Genomic DNA, 9,506 nt, shown 5'->3' on the forward strand with positions numbered 1-9,506 from the left:
CTGGAGACTCGTTTTTGCAAAGTCCCTCTGGTCCCCAGTTTCAGGACTTTCTACTGTCCACACCTTCAGCCCTTCCTTTTGACCACTTCCCACCAAAAGTTCAAATTCTTCAACTTTACCTCGATCCAGTTCTCGATCCTGATTTAAAAACAAATCCTTTATGTCCTTTATTCAAGGATCTGCTATAAATAGGATTCAGCGGTGTGGCTGAGCTTTCTTATTCTTTTAACAATGACATATTTTTTTCCAGGAAGGTGTCTTAATAAGTCAGGAATACTTTTAGGAGATACCAGGGATGAATTGGGCAGGCACAGGTTTCACCAGTTGCCCCCGGTGGATTACATAAAAGGGATATGGGTGAAATGGTACCAAGATACGATTATTTACACTTATGGTAAGGTTAGTTTCAGATAAAGTCAAGCAACCGTTATTATTTAGGAGAGATCTCTTGACACTTTTCATTATGCTTACATATATGGAAGAATGTACATACGTTAGAGCATTCGTTCTGAATTAGGATGATTACTTATCAGCAAGTTAACTACGCAACTTAAATCACAGCTCATTTGTATGTGTAAGGGTCCTTCAAGAAGTTGCTGGCCTTGCAAGAGTAGCTTTAAAGAATTAAGATATTGTTTGCATTTCTTCCAGCAGTTTTCCTAACTTAAGCGTACTAGATCCCGTGATGATCAAGCAGAGTTATCCTGTTTAAAAGAAAGGGTTGCGTGCTAAGGGTGCATCCACACAGCAGTGAAAAATATTGTTAACACAAATCTGGATCTTAATGTACACACATCACAGACAGGCTGAATACAAGTAAGTGACTTATCAGTAGTTCTAATGGTGTTTCACACTATTATCCAGCACATGCCAAAGATTCTTTTTTCACTTACAGCCATTGACTTGTTTTCAAACTGTTTGTGATACTGTATGCAATAGGTTGCTGACATGTGTTTATGATGTTTTACTGTAATGTGGATGCAAGCTAAGCCTTCAGGAACTTTAACATACTATGAGTGTTTTCACCAGATAAAGCAGATGGAGGTCAGAAAATGTGAAGTTGTTGGGAAAGGGAAGGAGGCAACAATTCATAGCCAAAGTTGGCCACTCCAGCCATTGTCACTTGCTCAGTGAGAATGGGGCTGTTGTCCTGGACAAGGGACTGTCTGCTCGTACCTCACCTCTGCAGGACACCTCTATTACTTTCCTCAACAGTTCCCCACTTGATTGAAGTTTTCGCAGGTGAAGAACCGCTGTGGTTGCCTCGCCCACTCTGAATTTATGTTTCAAGTGGTAACTTATGCTTCATCCTAAGACATAACCCACATTGCAAATTGTACAAGTCAACTTGAAACGAGTCAAAAGTGCTCAGGAAGTTAACACTACAGTCAAATTCTGTTCTGGCATCAGCTGTCTTGGCATTCACTATCCACACAACTTGTTCATTCCCATATGTCTGGTGAAATTGAGAAATAGTATGCTCAAAGCAAGAACTTATGCTCGTGGTCTCGGTTTTGAGCTGGAGAGTAAAAACACTTGGAATTATAACCTTCAACTACATATTACTCCTTTACAGCACAGCGTTTTGCTATTTTATATTATCTTGAGATTTTAGTGTTCAAAAGGCTTAGCTTGCTAAAGGTGCATACTTGAATCGTTCCTTTTTGGAGAATCCTTATATATATGTATATATATATATATATGTATATATATATATATATATATATATATATATATATATATATATATTATATAATCGTTCCTTTTTGGAGAATCCTTATATATATATATATATATATATATATATATATATATAGGAATATATATATATATATATATATATATATATATATATGTATAGTATAGATAGATATAAAGTAGTGCCTCAGGATACGAAATTAATCTGTTCTGAAGCTGCTTTCGTAACCTGATTTTTTCGTATCTTGAACCACATTTTACATGTAAATTGCCTAATTCGTTCCAAGCCCTTCAAAAACACCACAGTAAATTTTATAATAAAGCTAAATTGACCAATAAAGAATGAAATACAACAATTTGGACCATTCAATACCGAACATAAACTACATATACTATATGTACCTGTAAATAAAGTGTATTAGTGTACATGGTACAAGAAATACTGTACGTACATATGTAGTAAAATGTGAAACCTTACCTTTCGAGTGAGGCGATCTCCGAAAGTGGCGACAGAGGAGGAGGACAAATGGCAGAAAACACAAACACTTAACTTTATGAAATATTAAAAAATGGCAGAAAACATTAACACTAAACTTTACGAAACACATTAACAAATGGCAGAAAACTTTAACACTTAACTTTACAAAAAACTTGAAATTAAATTCTTTTTTTTTTGTCTTTTTTTGAATTTTACATTTTCTTTTACTTTTTTATACTTTACGTTATTTACAAAATTTCAATTTCTTCGCCACTTTCAACTTTCTGTTTTTTTCGTATCACTTGGATCTTCCTGTTTGCTTACTACTACTAAAGGCCTCTTTAAAAAATAACTATCCAAGGAAGATTGCTTCTGCCTGTTTTTCACAATGTTTCTAAAACAACTCAGGCAAACGTCATCAAACTGCGCAAGCGTACAACCTGTGTAAGCCTTTTCGGGGTGTCTCTTTTCTACAAAAGATTGCATTTTATGAAAAGCAGCTAGAGCATCCTTAATTTCTGTCATTGTCATAGGGTCCTCCTCCTCCTCCTCCTCGCCGCTGCTAGAGAACTCTTCTTGAACGACGTTCTGTTGCATGGCCTCCAACTCCTTCAGGTCATCCACCTCTTGGTGCTCCTCGAGAAGGTCATTGGTGTCGTCCTCATCGACGACCAGCCCGTGGACTTGCCGAGAGCAACGATCTCGTCAAGATCTGGTTGTGAAACAGTTTCAGGATGGTCAACTGTTTCTGAATCTGCATCAGCTTCGCCCACATTGAATCCCTCGAAATCTCGGGCGAATACGGCATCAGGCCAGAGTTTCCTCCATGAAGAATTCAAGGTTCACCTCGAAACCTCCTGCCAAGCTTGATCAATGAGTCGGATGCATATGAAAATATTGAAAGGCTCCTTCCAAAATTCACGCAAGGTGAGGTTTGTGGTATCGGTGATGTCGAAACATCTCTTGAAAAGATGTTTCGTATACAGCTTCTTGAAGTTCGATAACACTTGCGGTTCCATTGGCTGGAGGAGAGGGGTGGTGTTAGGCGGAAGATAAAGAACCTTGATGAAAGAATACTCCGCTAGGACATCTTCCTCGAGGCCAGGAGGGTGAACAGGGGCATTGTCCAACAACAGTAGACATTTCAGAGGGAGGCGCTTCTCTTCCAAGAATTTCTTCACTGTCGGCCCGAAACACAGATTTACCCACTCGGTGAACAAAAGTCTCGTTACCCAGGCTTTTGCATTAGCCCTCCACATCACTGGAAGCTTCTCCTTTAGCACTTTGTGGGCCTTGAAGGCTCGAGGAGTCTCTGAATGGTAGGGGCTTGACTTTACCATCCCCACTGGCATTGGAACTTAGTGCGAGCGTAAGCCTGTCTTTCATAGGCTTATGCCCAGGTAGCTTCTTCTCTTCCTCCGTGATGTATGTCCGACGAGACATTTTTTTCCAAAAAAAGGCCAGTCTTGTCACAGTTGAAGACTTGCTGAGAACTGTAGCCTTCCTTGATCGTCATCTCGTCTAACATCTTAATAAAAGCTTCGGCCGCTTTCGTGTCCAAGCTGGCAGCCTCCCCATGCGGCACCACCGAAAGGATGCCAGCCCGTTTACGGAATTTATCAAACCACCCATGAGAAGCCTTGAAGTCTGGGGTTGGCATCGATGTCCCTTCTCCTCCGTCATCTCCGGCCTGGGCAATCAGATCACCGAAAATAGCGCTGGCCTTGTGGCAGATTGCCGTCTCGGTTATTGTATCGCCAGCAATTTCTTTGTCTTTTATCATTACAAGAAGCAGCCTCTCCATCTCATCATGCACGTGGCTCCTCTTGTTGGACAAAATAGTCATGCCCTTGGAAGGTGCAGCTGCTTTGATGGCTTCGTTCTGCTTAAGGATGGTGCCTATCGTTGACTGATTTTGGCCGTATTCCTTAGCAATCACACTCAACCGCATGCCAGCTTCATACTTTTTAATGATCTCCATCTTTGTCTCCATAGAACATTCTTGGGACCCATGGCTATAATTAAGTTAATTAAGTTCATACACAACACGATATAGTAGAAAGTGAAATCACTAACATGCATTTACGTTAACAAGCGAAATACGTATGTGTGAAAGAACGAATTTCGCGTGCATACGGTAACGTTGGTGCGACGAAGTGGCCGAAGGACACCTTTACATAGAGGCATGATGGGATAGATGCTGACCAATAGGAGAGCAGGATTTTACGGCGGTGACTAGCATCAGGAACCAATGGGAGAGTGGGAGGATGGTGGCGAGTCTACAGAGTTAGAGGCGCATGAGTTTTGAAATTGTTCTTGGTGCTCTGGGCGAATCTCGGGGCTTTACAGTACACCCTTTCGTAACCTGAATTATTTTCGTATGCAGAAGCAAAACAATCTTCATCTTTGCTTTTGTAACTTGGATTTCCATAAGTAGGGACTTTTGTATGTCGAGGTTCCTCTCTATATATATATATATATATATATATATATATATATATATATATATATATATATATATATATATATATATATATATATATAAATATAAATATAAATATATAGATATATATAGATATAAATATAAAATATAAATATAGATATAAATATATATAAATATATAAATATATAAATATATATATATATATATATATATATATATATATATATATATATATATATATATATATATATATATATATAGGGTGTGTGCGTGTGTGTGTATTGCTGGCCTAGGTTTTAGAAATATTATTCAGGAATGTTAGATGATATTCATTATTATTAACAACAATAATAATCATATGAACCTGTCGAATAATTACCACCAGATCAAACAGACAGTAAACCGGGTATTCATATGGGGTTTGTTTCTTTTAGGGAATCGACAGCCTATCAGAAACGGCAGTATCTTTCCACGACATAAAAGATGAATCTCATCTCTACCTCATCGAGTTTTTCATCTACAGACTACAGCTCTTTGGCGTCAGTGGCAGATTCAAAGGACCTCAGATAGCGCCTCTCCCACCTGATATCAGTGCTATTCCCGTGCAGGTAAGAGAATACACATAACAGGGGAATAAATGATCTAGGTTTATACGTCTGTATCTATCATCTTGAATATTGTTTAAAGCAGCATTTTTTAAAAATTACTTGGAGTTCTTAACTTCATTTTATCGACAGAAAAATCAAATTGCAGTTGTGACATTCCAGGCCATACTTTTAATAGCAAAATCAATGACACTGATAAAAAAAAACTGGTTTACGAGTAGACTGCCATTAAAAGAAAACTAATACAAAACAGAAACTACTATTTCGAAGTCAAAATAGGAGGACCGAACGTTCTGTTGAGCCATTACCGACCTTCCTTCCTCAGGTCCTGAAGCGGTTCAGAGGGCGAAGGCGAACGAGAGTCGAAGTAAGAGAGAGGAAAGAAGCTCAGGAAGTCCACCGTCATGAAATGAATTCGTGAAAACACTTTCTGATTCCATCTTTGTCAGTAAAGTGCTGTTAAGTGTGTTAGTATTAATGATGATAAAAGCAACGACCCCGATGATGACGAAAGTATATATTTCTATGATAAATCATGATACAAGAATGCTTAAAATATCGTTATTATTGTCTTTAACTTCAGTGATGTATTTACTGTGTCGTTATTATAATTAATTATTCATTATTTGTATTGTAATCTATTGCAGTCGTAGCACTGGCTTTAGTACCAGTGTAAATGATCTGAGATGGACATATTGGAAAAGTGAGACAAAGTAAAACATTTATTTGCATCCTATTGAGAGGCAAAGTATGTTGTTCTAATGTCACGATCCTTTCAGATCACGCTTACCATTTAATTTGACTTTATGTAATTTAGGCTCTCGAGCCAAGCACTGGGGCACTTTCGGTCACTTTCAGCGCTCAAGACAATGAAAACAGAGAGTTGGAGTGGTTGAACAGCACAGTTAAGAGACCCAGAATAATCAGATGACCTACAAGGGTCCTCAGGTGGCATTAGGACGACAACCTCCCTGTTACACAAGGAAATAATAGTTTGAGAGGTTGGACAGCAAGAGTGGTGAAAGGAAATTATATGGAGGCAAAGGAAAAGGCTACAGAGTGAAGGCATCTATGGAATAGGTTTGTTTTGTTGTTTGTATGGTGTTTTTACGTTGCATGGATCCAGTAGTTATTCAGCAACTGGACCAACGGCTTTACATGACTTCCGAACCACGTCGAGAGTGAACTTCTATCACCAGGAATACACATATCTATCACTCCTCAGTAGAATGCCCGAGAATCGAACTCGCAGCCCCCCGAGATGGCAGGCCAATACCATACCGACCGCGCCACTGAGGTACTGTGCTATGGGATGGGTCCCTTGCAATTCATTTGAAAGTCATGGGTTCGATTCTAGTGTGGATTCGAAATGTATTGCTTGTTGGTTAGTTGCATTATTATCAATATTACTCTTATGATTATTGTTCTTTTGAAACAACCCCCCACCAGACTTTATCTTTACAATTGAAGCTTCCAAAGAGCTGTATGTTCAAATCAATGGAATGAGAGAAAGAACTAAAAACTGACTGAATATAATAAAAACAAATGACAAATGCTGATCGCAATCCAGTGAACACATACAAGCACACACATTATACATATAATATCTATATATATATATATATATATATATATATAATATATATATTATATATATATAAAGGTTTTTTGCCACGAAGGAAAAAATGAAAACGTGAGATAGCCAAGTACTTTCGGTCCTGTTCGGACCCTTTACTGAGGCAAACTGATTTTACAAAGAACAACATAGTCAAAAGAAGGCTTAATATACAAACTGACACTACCAGATTAGCCATAAGGGCGATTTTCACTCTACAGAAAGGAGGAGTCGCCAGAGGCTAGCCACACCTTGAAGGATACCCGCAGTAAACAAGTGATTCTTCCAGAAAACAGTACATTTTGAAAAGAAATACGGGAGCATATACAATTTAATATCATGAATTTTTACACAAATTTTCCCAACAAAAATTATTATTAATGAAAAGACGATACATGTCAATCTTCATCAATAACACTCGCTCGACGTCTGTCTCGATCGAATATGTGTCTTTGTTGAGCATACAACGTCATGACTAGTTTCATACGCGTATGTCTTTGCCGAATAACATGTGAAGATTTCACAATTTTTCTGTAAAGTTACGTCATATCAGAAGCTTATAGAAAGATTGCACCATCTTTTGCGTGTCCAAAACGTTTTGAACCGGTCAGTCTCTTGAAGTTGCCCATACAAGGAGAGAGCGAAAGCATTTTATTACAGACTTTGAATCCCTGGCGTTCAGACATTCTCTCTCTCTCTCTCTCTCTCTCTCTCTCTCTCTCTCTCTCTCTCTCTCTCTCTCTCTCGCACGCCACTTTTGATTTCATATCAACGTTACGTAAATTGGTCACTCCTAACTTTTAGATTTTGGATTTCTTAGAGTTATTTAGTATTATTTAGTGCTTTTTGTGGAATCTTAACAAACATTGTACTAGTTTGTAACGGCACCTTTTCTTTTGAGTAATATTGTGAATTGGTGAAATTGTGAAACAAGCTGGAACAGAAAGAAAATTGGTACCAAGTTTATTCGTTGCAACTAATACTTACAATGGTTTGATAAAAGTTTAAATCTTTACACATTGCATATTTTTGTGTTTTGTGTTTGTTTCATTGGAAGTGATTTTTTGTGTGCATTTATCCATTTTCTTATTGAAGTGGGCATTTTTATTTTACATTCGGTCTGGTTAGTGCTTTTCACAATTTTGGTATTTTCCACATTTTTCTGTTTTCATTTGCATTCACAATTTAATTAACTTAGTTGTTTTCTTTACTTAATTAATCACTGCACCTTTAATTAAATTTAACCCTTGTGAATTAATTTGCATTTACTTAGAGTTCTTTTCAAGTTTTGTTGTTGTTTAGCAATTGTGAATTAATTTCCAAATTTTAGTTATTGCCTAACACTTTTGAATTTTGATTGAATTAATTTCCTTGAATTTTGTGATAAATTAATTTTTTAAACTTTGCTTTGTTTTCAAGTAACAGTAATTTTCCCTGATATTGTGAATTTCACTTATAAATTCTGAGTTTAATAATAAATTTTTGTATCTAAAATTTTTATAAGTGTTTTCTTTTTCACCAGTATAATTATGGTTTGCTCAGGTTGAAACATACAGTGGTAATTGAGCTGTTTCCTTCAATTTACTTGAAGTGAGTTAGAACCAGGGAAGTACTTAGACTTCTGAAATCAGGGAAATACTTAGACTTTTAAAGTTGTCGACGGAGTGATGCCCTTTAATTAATTTAATTACATAAGATTACCTCACACCTGTTTCATTGAACTTAGTCTGATTTTCTGCAATACTGGTAAGTTGTTTAAGGGATCACTGTTGCCTTTAGAGTATTCAGTCGTTAAGTACCTGTGATGAAGGTTCAGGTGTCTGGCTGCTGTAAGGTAACAATTAATGAATGGTAAGTTTAGTAACCAGATACTTGGCACTTCGTCACAAGTATTAATGGTGCTCTAGTCTATACTGGTGGTGTTAGGGATATATTTTGTTAGGAGAGTGACCATATAGTTTTTGTTTTGCATTTATTGTATTGAATTGTCAGTTGATAACTTAGAGAAAAAGGCTCAGTTCAAGGTTCAGGAATTTTTAGCAGCCTCTTCCATCCAAGTGTTATCTGAAACCACTTTGACTAAGGCACAGTGGAACACTTTAGCAGTGGCATTTAGTGGTTATGTACCTACTAGTATGGTAAAGGCACAAATAAAATGTATTGCTATGGAATCATTGATAGACTCTGGTAGAATAACTGATGTAGATGAGTTAGAATAGGCTCAAGGGTTGTTGAATGTAGCACGTGCTGATCTTATGAGTAAGCAAGTAGAAAAAAGAGAAAAGTGATGCAAAGTTAGAGCTTAGACGCATTGAAGCAGAAGAGAATTTGATTAAGCTGAAAATGCAGGCTGAAAGAGAGAGACTGCAGGCTGAAAGACAGATAATGCAAGCTGAAAGAGAAAGAATGGACAGGGAAAAACAAGAAAGAAGAGAAAGAGAAGAAGAAAAAGCAGCAGAAGAGGAAAGAAAAAGGATGAAAGATGAAAGAGAAATTGCAAGACATGAAAGGGAGATGGAATTGATAAGAGCTAGATCTACAATACCTGTAACACCGTTTAACCCTAATCAAGGTAATCAAGACCCTGTATTTGATGTAGTAAGAGTACAGAAGTTAATCCTCAAGTTTACTGAAGATGCTCCAGATGAATTTTTTTTATCACTTTGA

The 9,506-nt window shown here is 37.2% G+C and overlaps 1 long non-coding RNA gene across 1 annotated transcript; it reads left to right on the forward strand.

Moving 5' to 3' along the window:
• Window positions 1–256: 256 nt before the first annotated feature.
• LOC135224952 (uncharacterized) lies at window positions 257–6,773 on the forward strand. The gene is made up of 3 exons (XR_010316841.1): window positions 257–399; window positions 5,054–5,227; window positions 5,550–6,773. It is a non-coding gene; the product is annotated as an uncharacterized LOC135224952 (long non-coding RNA).
• The last annotated feature ends 2,733 nt before the right edge of the window (window positions 6,774–9,506 follow it).

The sequence above is a fragment of the Macrobrachium nipponense genome, chromosome 12, assembly GCF_015104395.2.
Source record: "Macrobrachium nipponense isolate FS-2020 chromosome 12, ASM1510439v2, whole genome shotgun sequence".
Classification (NCBI taxonomy): domain Eukaryota; kingdom Metazoa; phylum Arthropoda; class Malacostraca; order Decapoda; family Palaemonidae; genus Macrobrachium; species Macrobrachium nipponense.